Consider the following 13,270-nt stretch of genomic DNA (forward strand, 5'->3'; position numbering starts at 1 on the left):
CGTAGGCCCTTGATTTGGGATGATTGTACCACCGATTCCATATATCTACCATGACCCTCAATTGCTAAAATGAAGAGAAAATGAGAGATCGGATCTCCTTTCCTCAAGCCGTGGCATGGATTGAATGTTTGATAGGGAGAACCATTCAGAAGGATAGAAAAAACAGGGGACGAGATTAAGGACATAATTTAGCTCAACCACTATTGATCAAAACCAAAATATTAAGAATACTGATAAGGTATGTCTTGCCTAACCAGCCATAGGCTTTAGATAGATCCAACTTGATCATCAATACAAGAATTTTATGTTGCTTCAAGGAATGGAAAATTTCTTGGGAAGTAATGATACCATCCAAGATTTAATGACCTTCCACAAAACGGGTTTGTTTAGGAGAGATAAGACCAAGGAGGAGATGCTTGAAACCAGTGAAGCACCACCCGCATAAGACCCTTATAAGACAGGTCAGGTCACTCGCATAGAACCTGCACTCAAGACCCTTACTTGAAAAAACTCCCATTAAACCCATGTACTTGTATAAGACCCATGGGCTTTCCATAAGACCCGCAGTTAGACCCTTATAAGGCCCGTCAAACCTGAAATTGCAAAAAAAAATTCTATTCTTTTTATTTTTTTTGTTCTTTTTTGTAAATGAGGTGGAGGAAAATGGAAATTGGAGGAAATAAAATGCTTTATCAGCACCTCTCGCCTCCATTTGTCATTCACTTGTCATTTGAGTGTTTGGATAATTTCTATGAGTGTTGAGTGACTCCATTGCACAATGAAGGAGCTCTTGGAGGAGGCTAAAGGAGGCTAAAGGAGGCTTCATTAGATCAGACCTAGATTTAGGCAGGCTTCATGAACCTTTTTTGAATGTTTTCCATGTAAATTATTTTAAATTTCTGTATTCAATTTTTTTTCAATCTTGTTTTAATTTTCAATTTTCTTTTGGGTTGAGGAAGACTTCCTCCTCAACCTGCAAGGCCTTGTGTGTAGGCATAAACATGCTAAAATACCACCTAGCTAGAATTTTGGGAATGGTGTGGGATGTTGTCAAAATTTCCCTGATGAAGTCACTACTAAAATGGCAGCTGCATTGGAAGCCATTAAAGAAGAAAGTTCTAAGAGGGAAAAAATGAAGGATGATATTGTTGGGATAGGTAGATCTTCCTCTCAGAGTGAAACATAGATTCAAAGTCCGAGTATTGGTAACTCCTCTTCAAGTGTTGTGGCAAACAAGGGTATAACCTCTTCTTTATTTAGTCCTCATACAACCCCAAGATCAATCAACCTTGGATAGTTTTAATGAAAAGAAGAGGAAGGAGGCATATATGGCAGTGAGGAGGTTTTGGTACCATAACAATCGTTCATTCAACTATGCATAGCCATATTTTTATTAGCCCATGGTGGATGCCACTGCAAGTGTTGGACCTGGATGCAAAGACCCATTTTATAATGCACTTAGGAAGAAAGAGCTAGATGAGGAGCTAGAGTGTGTCAAGGAACAATTGAGAGCATTAAAAGCTCATGGAAATTTATAGGTTGTGTAATTATGTTTGATGGGTGCACAGATCAGAGGGGTACAACAATAATAAATTTTGGTGTAGATTTCCCTAAAGGAACCATGTTCCTAAAATCCATTGATGCGTCTGCAAATGTAAAAGATGCACATTTGATTTTTACATTGTTGGTTGATGTGGTGGAGGAAGTTGGGGTGGAAAATGTTTTCCAAGTAATCACATACAATGCAACAAATTATGTGGCAACTGGAAGGTTGCTTTGTGCCAAATATCCCACCTTTTTTTGGACTCCATGCATTGTCCATTGCATAGACTTGATACTATAGTACATTTGGAAGCTGGAGTGGGTGCAAGATGTTGTGCAAGAATGGAGGAAAATTACCAAGTATATTTATAATCATTCTTGGGTGTTGAACCTTATGAGGAAATTCACATAGGATGAGCTTAGTCGCCCAACTGTCACACGATTTGGTACAAACTTTCTTTCCCTCCAAATCCTTGTGTATGAGTAACAAGCTTTGAGAAGAATGTTTTGTAGCCAACAATGGGTATTTTGGAAAGATAGCACAAAAGTAGAAGCATTGTCTGTGAAAGCATCTGTCTTTGGTGATAGTTTATGGGACAAAGTCACTGAGATTGTCAACTTCATTGAGCACCTTGTGAAAGTCTTGATATTGATGGATGGAGAGAAACCTGTAATGGGATATATTTATGAGGGCATGGACAGGGCCAAAGAGGCCATCAAGACTTTCTGTAAGGGAAATGAATCTAAATATCTCCCTATATGGAAAATTATTGATTCCAAGTGGGACATGCAATTACATTCACCATTGTATGCAGTAGGAGCATATCTCAATCCGAGCTTTATTCTATAATGATGGGTCTAGCATTCAAAGAGATCCCGAGGTGAAAAGAGGTGTCATGATATGCATTGAGAGGATATTCCCGAATCAAGATATTCAAGAAAAAATCAACATACAACAATATATGTACAAGGAAGCATCTGGCATGTTTGGATTCATCTTAAGCCAATGTCTCAAGGATGAGAAAATGCCTTGTAAGTGAAAATTGTTAGAATTTAGCTTGTAATTTCTCTAGTTCTCTTTTATATGTTTGACATTGCAAACTCATAATCTTTTTTGTTATTTTTTTTATAGCTCATTGCTAGATAGATTGTGGCAATGAGGCACCAAAATTACAAGAATTCACCATCAGAGTTCTAAGTCAACCCTGCAATGATTCTTCTTATGAGCGCAATTGTTCAGTGTTTGAGCACATCCAAAACAAAAAGGGAAACAGGTTGGAGCATGAGAGGTTGGAGAAGTTGGTTTTCATCTATTACAACCTTTGAATGCTAAAAAAAAGTGCAACCAAAGGATACATATCCAAATTGGATACTATTGATTTAGAGTCCGATTGGTTTGTGGAGGAGTCCCCTGATTTGAGTTGGCTTGATGAAGAGATTGAGGATCTCTCTAGTTTTCCATCTCAAATGGAGACTCCAAATACATCTGCCTCACAGTTGCTTTAGCCTTCCAATGTTAGCACTAGCTCCGCAAGGGATTATTGTAGGCGTAGTCGTCCATGAATGATGAGACTCAAGATTGTTATGAGGAAATCATTTATCATTTATGACATATGTATTTCAATTTTGAATGTGTTGACATTTTTTATTTTAACTATGGAAGCATGATTCCTTTTCTTATTCAGTATCTAATTTTTTTTTCTTAGAAAAATTGAATATATTATGTTGTACTTTTATAGATATGAGATGATGTTATGAGTTATTTCATATATTGTGGCTTTTATAACTTATAAGGATTGGAATTGTCATCAGTTTCTTTTTTGTGCTTAAAATCTACCATATTTTAAGGTTTTTTTGTATCTTGACAAGTCTTATACGGGTCGTTCACGAGTCTTATACGATTTGATGAGTCAATAGCCAAACGAGAAGCACTATAGGGAAGTGAAACAACACTATATGCTTAAATATTCCAATCCCATTTATGAAATATGCAATGATTACGATAATTACCTAAAATATTGGGTGAATATTTAAAGGAAATCAACTCCATATTTTTTATCCCCAGGAAAATCGACCAAGTGTACTAAAGTTGTATGATTGGGTTAATTTTTGTACATGTTACAAACAAATGATCTAAAGAATCCCTTTATTTGAATTATAAGGAATGATTCTTTCTAAAATTTCTAAATTTCTATTCAATGATATGATTAAATAAGTCATGATTCATAAATTCATAGTATCACCTAGTGTGAGACCATTTATTGAGATCTCAATAGCCCCCAAAGTTTTGAGTAAAATTTAGGGCCCCTACTCTTTTCTTTATAGTACAAAAATACTTTATTTTGACTTATATTTATCTTTATTTTTAATTTCCTTACATCTTGATTATTATTTAACATCATTAACTCAAATGATCCTTTAAGTTTTACTTACTTAATTTTGACTTTGCTTCATTTTCTTCCTTGAGATATTTCCTCATTTTAGTTTTGTTTTCCTACTTGATAATTGACTTTTTTTTGTTTGAACTCTTTTGGTATTCAACTTTCAAATTGGATCCCCTTTCAAAATTGGGCCCCCTTTTACCTTCATTTGTTGACTTCCTTCCTCAATTCTTAACCTCACTCTGTTATTATTTCTTTCAGTAATATGTTATACAGGATACCAGAGGTAGCCCCACCTACTGCCACCTCTTTGATCCCTGCTAAGCAATGCAGCAAGATCATCTCCCAGACTAGAAAACTTATTTTATTTCTGGTTCGGTCTCAAAGTAAGGGGAAGATTGCAGCCACATCCATGGTCACTAAGAAGGGTTCCTCCACACAGCAGAAGTAGTTGGATGAAATTGTGGAAGAACACAAGGACATCTTCTCCTCACCCACAGGGGTACCCTTACATTGTCAAGTCAAGCATTAGTTTGATTTGACTCCAGACAGGCCGATATACAACCACTACATTATGGAAAATGCCAAGTACAAGCAGCCACATGATCAACATTGGGTGCCACACAAGTTTCATGTGGGTGAAAAAGTTTGGTTGTATTTGCAGAAAGAATGCCTTATCGAAGCCCATCGAAAGATCATACCACTCTGATATGGTCCACACACCATTACCAAGGTTGTGGGAGATAATTATTTTGAGCTCAGCATTCCCCCATTCCTTTCCCTGCACCGAGTGTTCAATGTGTACCACCTTTGGCCATACTTCCCACCATTAGTAGACACATCAGACATTACAGAACAACTCACACTGACATAATTAAACCCAGATTGCATGGAAATGCATATCAAGAACACTCGCTAGTAGAAGATAGAACTATATTGGTTTTTCAAAGCTGGCCAACTCTTGCACCAAGGCAAGTGGCTCACCAGGGACCAAGTTCAATAGAAGTTTCCCCATCTCATGGAGGCACTCAATGCAATGGGGACCATTGCTTCCTAAGGGGGATGGAATGATCTAGGTGGATATTGGTGGCCACCCACCTATTCCACTTGGACCCCCACCATTGTTTCTTTCAATTTTTTAGTTTCCTTATTGTAGCACAATTTACCATGTTTTGCAAATTTTCAATTCCTAAACATTCGGAGCTGTTTTGAGGCCCTAAACGATGTTTTTGGGGAAATATGGGGCCAATGTCAATTATAGACAAATATTTTCCACTCAAAAGTTGTAGTCCTCAGATAAATATTTCTAATGAGGTATTGTGCGTGTCAAACGAAGATCTCATGCCAAAGTTACAACCCTGGGAAGTTGTTGTACCAATTTACCCAAATAGGGCCCATAATTTGGCACTTCATCTCTTAGGGTTAGGTTTTTGGATGTTTAGGGTTTTCTATTGCTTCTACATAATAAATAGGCCTTTGAGCCTCATTGTAACATATTTTAGAGGCATGTAGCCGCCACATCTCTTCTCAGAGATAAGCCACCATTGCCCAAGCTAGTCTTATTTCCATTATGTTTGTAAGCGTAGTTCAGTATTTGATATTAATGAAATGAAGTTTTATCTATTGCATCTTTGTATTTATGGTTATATCTGTAAATTGTTGCATTCCTATTTAAATCAAGATCAGTGGTATCAGATTGGTCTGCTCTTTCTCTGTTTTTCTTTGCATGTCCCAAACGAGGTTGGGATATAAGGAGTTTGGACTCGAACTGGTCGAACCTTTGCAAGACCAGCCTTGCAAATCCCGACGACCTCCTATGGTGGAAGAAAATAAATACGAGGGGGTAGGAGATCTTATCAAAATCTTGCTCGAAGAAGCCCTCGAGCGACAAAGGAATGTGATGATGGAAAACTTTGCCCACATCTTTCAACAGCTAGCCAGGGGCAATGCATCTACTTCCAGCAACTACTCTAGAAGTGCCACACCCTTTAAGGTACAAGTTAACTTTGACATCCCCATATTTGAGGGTCAAATTGATGCAGATGTCATAGATAAATGGTTGAATCTGTTAGAAGGATATTTTTTTGTTCATGATTTTTCGAGCCGGGAAATGATTACTTTTTCACTTGTGAAAGCCACCTCCCACATCAAGGACTTGTGGGAAACCTTCTGTGAGTAGAAAGATGAGAGGGAACCTCACTGTTTTTAGCCTCACCCACTTGGAATTCGTTCCACCCTGTTGGGAGCTATGCGGATAAATAAATAAAGTGGACCACACTACGGCAGGGAAGCGACCAAGACATGCTAGAGTTTACAAAAAAATTTCATACCCTTCGCATGAAGTTGGGTATCAAATATTCTGAGTGAAATTTGGTACTCAAATACTGCGATTGCCTACAAAGGTACATCCAGGATGAGAAGGAGTTCCTAGACATCTCCTCGCTTGACATGATGTACTAATACACTGTCAAGATCGAGCAGAATTTTAAATAGAAGAAGCGAGACTTTGGATCCGCGAATTCGAAGCAAGGGAAAGACACCCCTAAACTATAGAACCAAAGACAAATCCAAGGCGGGGTGACCCAAGACAACTCATCAATGCCACAAGAAAAGAGCACCACAACGAAGTCAAAGAAGGACACAGGAAAGTGATGTGATTTCCATAAGAGCCCCACTCACAGCACAAGTGAGTGTCGAGCCATGCAGCCTTTGTTGGATGAGTTTAAGGCTTCAGAATCAGATATATGTTCCAACTCTAAGTTAGAACCCAACAAGATGAATGACAAAGGGAAGCAGATTATTGACATGGAGCCCAACGCCATTGTCGCCACTACCAAGATCTAGAAGAATAAGCCCAAATATCGAGAGGAGGGGAGCGTCTCTTCCACTCACAGATGTGGGTGAAGGGTTCGCCATTGCAATTTGTTGTTTACATTGGGAGACAAAAGAACCACATTTCAGTAAATTTTATGAAGCAGTTGGGCCTACCGACTACACCACGCCCGCAACCATACAATATTGGGTGTCTTCACCAAGGACGAGAGCTTCGAGTCAGCTAGCAATGCCACCTTCCCTACAGTACCAAGCCCTTCACAGATGATGTATTATGTTATTTTTCTCCTCTTGACATTTGTGATGTATTATTAGGACAACCATACTTGTGGAAGTTGGTGTGGCTTTAGATGGAACCCGCAACACGAATGCTTCTGGAGACATAGAAAGCTTCCTAGAGACAGCCTCTAGGTTGATTATAGACCAGTGCCTAGGACATATTAAAGAGAGGAGTGTTGGAAGATTATGAGTGGGGTTTCTATTGCACTCCAATTGTCACGTAAGTAAAAAGAGAATAAAGGGGTCTTGGTTTAATTGTATATCATGCTGGTAAACACAAGCCGATGCATGGATCTAAATGCTCAAGGGGTAAATCGGGCCAACCTCAAAGAGAAATGTATGGTTTTGGTGGTTGAAACACAACAACAGGTAGCCTTATATTGAAGTTGTAGTGAGGTGAAGAGGAGGAAAGGAAGGAGGGAATTCAATGTGCAGGGCTATAAACAACACATAATCCTAAGCAACGATTTTCTAATAGAAATATGGAAGAGGGGGGAGATGAAAGAGTGGAGTACGTACTGAGGTTCCATACCATATATAACATGGGTACCATTAGCGCTAAATAGCAAAAGTAAATCAGGGCTCACACAGGTACTACAGGTTAATCAAATAACACAAGTAAATATGTCTTCTACACATGTACTATAGGTTATAGGCTAACACAAGTAAATCTGTCTTATGCACAGGTATCGTTTTCTTATTTAGTGGCCTAGATAAATCCATGAATCAGAGGGAAACTGACATACTCATCACACTATTTTTAGAGGAAGAAAAACATATATTAAGTGAGATTATAGAAGGGAAAACATATTGCACATTGATTTTCTTCGAATCACCAGAGAGTTTCATTAATACTTGAAGGGTCCAAATACCAGTCCATTACCTTCAACATGTGTCACTCTAATCCCTTATGAACAAACCATTTAGAACCAAACATGGTATCTCAGAATTCAGATCCTTGTGGTAGCGAGATTCCGAAACCTCCATTAAGTCTTTCTTCCCCCACTTTATAAGAAGAGGGGGAATTGGAATTAATAGTTACAAAAATATCCCTGCTCGAGCTACAGCTGTCTTCTAGACTAACTGTCTCGGCGTGCAAGGCTCCACTGCCCAAAATTATTATAATCGAGATTTGATTCCTTCTTGGAAATACATAAAAATTACAAAATAATGAAAAGAAAGAGGAAAACAGAAAGATGATGGAGAAAGTCATCATCCTACGCTTCTTGTGAAGGCCCATGTTCAGACCACGTATCTATTATCGTGTGTCCCTCTAGATGCTCAGCTGGTCCCTGTTGCTTTCTCCTTAACTACCTAAGTAGCTCATTCTCCAGAGTTGGGCATGGGTCAACTGTGAATGCCTATCGCAGAGTAGGAATGGAGCATGTCTCGGCAGTCCCTTTGTTGTGTGATGGAGTGGAGCACCATGCCTCCATTAATTCTTCCTGAGTCCCCCCATATTGATTTTCCCCTGTGCCATGCTTTTATTTAACCCTTCAGCTACCAACCCATCCGCCTTTAACGCTATGTATCTTGTTATTGAAGCATTACCCCATTGAGACCTTTATTCTAAAAGGCATCACAAAACAATGGGTCCTGATTTCTTTTGCCCGTTGTGACTTAGCTCCCTTCTATGTTTCTTCATAATAGGATTGAGGGTTGTGACCTAGGGCTTAGCCCTAAGGCACTAGAGCCTTTAGAATCTTGTCTAAGGCTCTTTTTCCTTTGTTATATAAAATCCTTCACACCGGTGATTTATCATGCTTCGCCTTTGATGTCTCCCCTTGACCCTTGCGATTGTCGATCTGTTGGGTGTGGAGCCTAATTATCTTCTGTATTCAAAAGTTCCAGCTGGATGTATACCCTGGGAAGATTGTACAGCCCTCCATGCGGGGGGGACTTTTCCCCCCCGCAAGGGTCTAGGGGCCAGCGATCCCCCGGTGGGGGTTCAGGGGCAGCGCCCCCAAAGCTAAAAACCGATGTAAAATTGCCTTGTAACATTATAGTGATTTCTAGTCAATCTAGGCCATTCATTAGGTGGATGATCTAACGGTAGAAATTATATTTAATTTAGGGTTTTTTGCCCTAGAAGGCAACCCCTCCATATATATGAGGGAAGAGGGAGTTACAGCGGATCTGCTATAGGTTGTATCTCTTCAGTTTGCTAGATAATATAATAAAATAAGGACTGGTTGTTTCTCCATGGACGTAGCCCAAACTGGGTGAACCATGTATATCTGTGTCTCTCTTGTTTTATATGTTTTTATGTGTTTATATTTCTGCAATATTTTATGTGTTCCATTGCTCTGTAATATATAATTTTCTAACACGATTTGCGAGATTGGGCCCACCAAAGGTATCACAATTGCAATACAGGAGAGAGAGACCGTTTACCTCCTTTCATATGATTGGCTGATTTTCTGGACGCGAACTCTCCTAAGGTATGACACACAAAATATCGCATTCACAAGGGGCGTTCACATATCACAATCGCAAGTTGGCAAGGACATCAACGGAGGAGGAGGGACTTTACTTTGTTTGATCATCGATTGTTGATTTACGATGGGTGATGTCATCACTTCCACATGTCACTTGTGAGAGGTGACACATGTCACTCAAAAATGCCCCCTTAAGACCCTAAAAATTTCGAATCAGCATGCCACGTGTCCTCTGTACTGCCATGTTATAAAGTACTGACATTTCATGCACGTACTGCCACATCATGCCCATACTATCATGTCATGCATGTACTGCCATGTCATGGTGAATTCAGGTGCCATGTTTCTTTATCGCAACCAATCCTACGTTGCCACATGGCCCTACTGGAGGAGAGAGAAAGAGACCGTCTGCCTTTGGTTTTTCATTGATTTCCTTTGTAAATCCTTTTTTAGCCCTCCCGACATTTTACACTATCATATTGTAGGATGGTGATATCGCAACGTTTTGGAGTAGGAAGCATAGGAGAAATTTGTGAGAGGAATGATCCTCGATTGCGATATCGCAATCAACGGGGGTAGGAATTATCACAATCGACAAGAAGGAGTGGTGACATGGCTTGGATGTGGCAAATAGGCGAAGAGCTTTTGTGATATGCGATATTGGCAGAGGATTTGTGATATCGCAATCGAAATAGGAAAAGGGAGGTGAGCAGAAATGTATGACAGAGAGGAATGGGCTGATAGCGATTTTCGATGGACCCCTAGACCTCCGATATGCTTTTCTCTTTCATTTCAAGGCAACAGGACCCCCATCTTCAATCTTCTCTAACTTCTGATCTAGAAGTCCATTTTTGAACTTCCATATACTGTTGGGAAGCTTATTCTAAGAACTGTGCAATGGAGAGTGTATGATTAAGCTCTGAGGGCCTTGGTGGCTTGGGAAATGGCTTCGGACTTCACTGCTCTTTCTCATCCTTTTCACAGTTGAAAACATATTTAGTAATGAGTGACAACATTAGCTCCAACTGGGGACAATGCCTTGCTAGCAAGGTGCTGAGAACCTGTAGACCAATATCCTTCACCATTGGGCATGGAGTCAGAAATATAATGAATCTATATAACCAGAAAATCTCCATGGGACTTCATTTGCTAGGAGTACTTTCCTCATCAAACTAAAATGCAGAAATAGAAATTCTAACAACTGGAAAGTAAGTACTCAACCAGTGACCTTATTTATATGCATTTGTACTTATGCACATGGCTCAGTTCACCTAAGTGAGTTCAACCCTCCAATGGAGCAAGGCTAGCATTTGGGTGCTGGACCTAATACCTTCATGCTGCTGAAATTTAAAAATAAAATAATCATGCACCATGAAAAATCTGAAACTAAGAAGCTTTGATGCATTCTCCATAAATAAGCTTTAATGGTGGTCAAAGAATATGCTCATGTATTTAGCTACAGGGTCAAGGAAATGACAAGGAATGTTTGTGGCTGCCTTTTTTTCAAAAACATTCTGCTAACCAATGTATTCTGGGTTAGGGCAGCCACAAACACTATTTAGCTCCTTAGCCTTAGATTTTTCAAGAAAAACTTGTTGTTGATCCTGTTAGCGCTTGAAATTTCACCTCAGGCTGAGAAAGGTAAACCTCAAGGCAACATCAAACCACTTAGCCTCGTAGCTAGCCCTACGGGGCAGGAGAGGGCTCTCTCCGGTCTAACTCGGTAAAGATCTTCAATGGGTGAGATGACCAATAGGGTAACACTGATTTTAGGCTAGTAAACTGATCAAAAGGGTTGATTTGGGGTTTTTAGGGTTTTTGGTGGCAAATTGGGGAGATGGCAATTTTGGGTGCAGGGATTGGACACAGTTTCTGCAGGGGGTTCTTTGGGGCCAGGTAGGAGACAGTATTGATGCCTTTGATTGAGGTGGATGATCAAGAATGACAAGTGAGGAGTTAAGGAGAGCAAACAATAACTTTGAATTCTCCTTAAACAGTAGAAAACATTGAAATTAAGCAAACTTAAAAGCAGAGCATGACAGTCATGAGTTCTACTTTAACACTTCATTTGCCTAATGTACGGAAGGAAAAGAAAGGAAATGATTCACATAACACACTTACAAGTACATAGAGAAACACACCATCAATACATGTAACCACAAGAATCCCAAAAAGGACTGCAAAACCCTGGTCTTCCTTAGCCAAAAATTGCAGAGAGACAGTGAATAATACAATGATAGCTTCTCCCTCAAAAGTCCAACCATGAAAATGAGCAAGAAAGTACATAATATAGATCATCTAACATCTTTCCCTGCCTCTAGGGGTTGAGCTCACTATCCTAGGAGTTGTTTCAACCACTTCTAAACTAAGCACTACAAACTAGGCAGTCAAAACAACTTGCCTCTATAAGCTAGGAAACCAATTCATTCATTTAATTTTCACCTATTTCATGAATGAATCTTCTAGAAGAGATACATAAGTGTAAAAGTGTCATAAAATTACATTAATTACATCAAGGAGGATAACAATCCACTCCAAAAAGTCAAACATGGTCAAAACTGCGTTTTTCTGAGCTGTACACTGAAATTTTGAAAAATTTGCCTGATGGGTCGCGCGCCTCTGCCTGACGTGTCGCGCGCCTTTGAGGCCACTTTTTGGGCACTTCCAGGTGTCCAAATGAGGCAAGAGTAGTCTTGTTGGAAAGGTCTATGAGTCTACTTTCCAACCCAACTGGAATTTCTGAATTTGGTGGTCATTTGCCCCTCCAAAATTGCAATCTCCCAAGACTTCTTTCTGTGTCTCAAAAATGTGGCAGAAAGTCATTTTTTGCTTGTTTTTTGACTTTCTGGAGGCCCAAAACTTCACAAAATCCCTTGGCAATGGATAAGCATGTGTAACTTTTCATGAAAAATCTGGAAATGCTGATTTTTTGCAAAATGGAGTTGCCAAGTGAAAGGGTCGCGCGGGGGGTGAGACCCGTTAATGGACAAAACCTGTAAATTGCCTGAAAAACCAAAATTTACCCAAAATGCTCAAAATTTCTTGGGATTTGTGCTGTGGCTGAGCTATTTAGTGCCTTGGTCCTTCAGTGAAGCCTCGGCCAAGATGTGGAGGGGATCGGGCCTCTTTCTTCGTTTTAGTGCCTTGGTCAACCGCCTTTGAAGCACCTTCATCTTCGCCTTGCACACGTGCATCCGCGCCCAATAATGGTTCATCATGTTCCTCAGCAATTTTTTATCTTGGTTGGCCTTAGCCAACAGCCTCTCCAAGTGTGCATTGACCCGGATAAGCATGGACTCTCGCTCAGCGGGCAATAGATCATCGGGTCTTCTTCTATTCAGGATGCGGTCTCCACGAATCCTCCACAACTCATCAAGGACTTGCTCATCCTCCAACTGCTTGTTGCGCTGCTCTAGATATGTGATTGTCCACTGGGCCATCTCTAGCTTTTGCTGCAACAAGCGGTTCTCAGCCTCCTTTTGCTGAATAACCTCATGAAGCTCCGTGGTAGGAGAGCGGGTATCAAGATCAATGATGTCAATGTCGGGATCACCGGTCATCTCCTCCTTGACCATGGGCTGCTTGCCCCTCTGTGCTGCATGTGCTGGTGAAGAAAGCGAGGCCCCTTCCACCTGATGTGGAGATAACACTCGCTGAGCTGATGATGAAGGCGAGACCCCTTCCACCTGCTGTGGAGAAAGTACTCGCCGAGCTGCTGCAAATAAGGCCCTCTAGCCTCTCTGATAAGTAACCAAAGGTGAGGAGCTGACATGTCTAGTGACGGGAATGTCATGTTGC

The sequence above is a fragment of the Pinus tabuliformis genome, chromosome 3_1, assembly GCF_031772625.1.
Source record: "Pinus tabuliformis cultivar Carrire ecotype Pingquan chromosome 3_1, CPIR1, whole genome shotgun sequence".
Classification (NCBI taxonomy): domain Eukaryota; kingdom Viridiplantae; phylum Streptophyta; class Pinopsida; order Pinales; family Pinaceae; genus Pinus; species Pinus tabuliformis.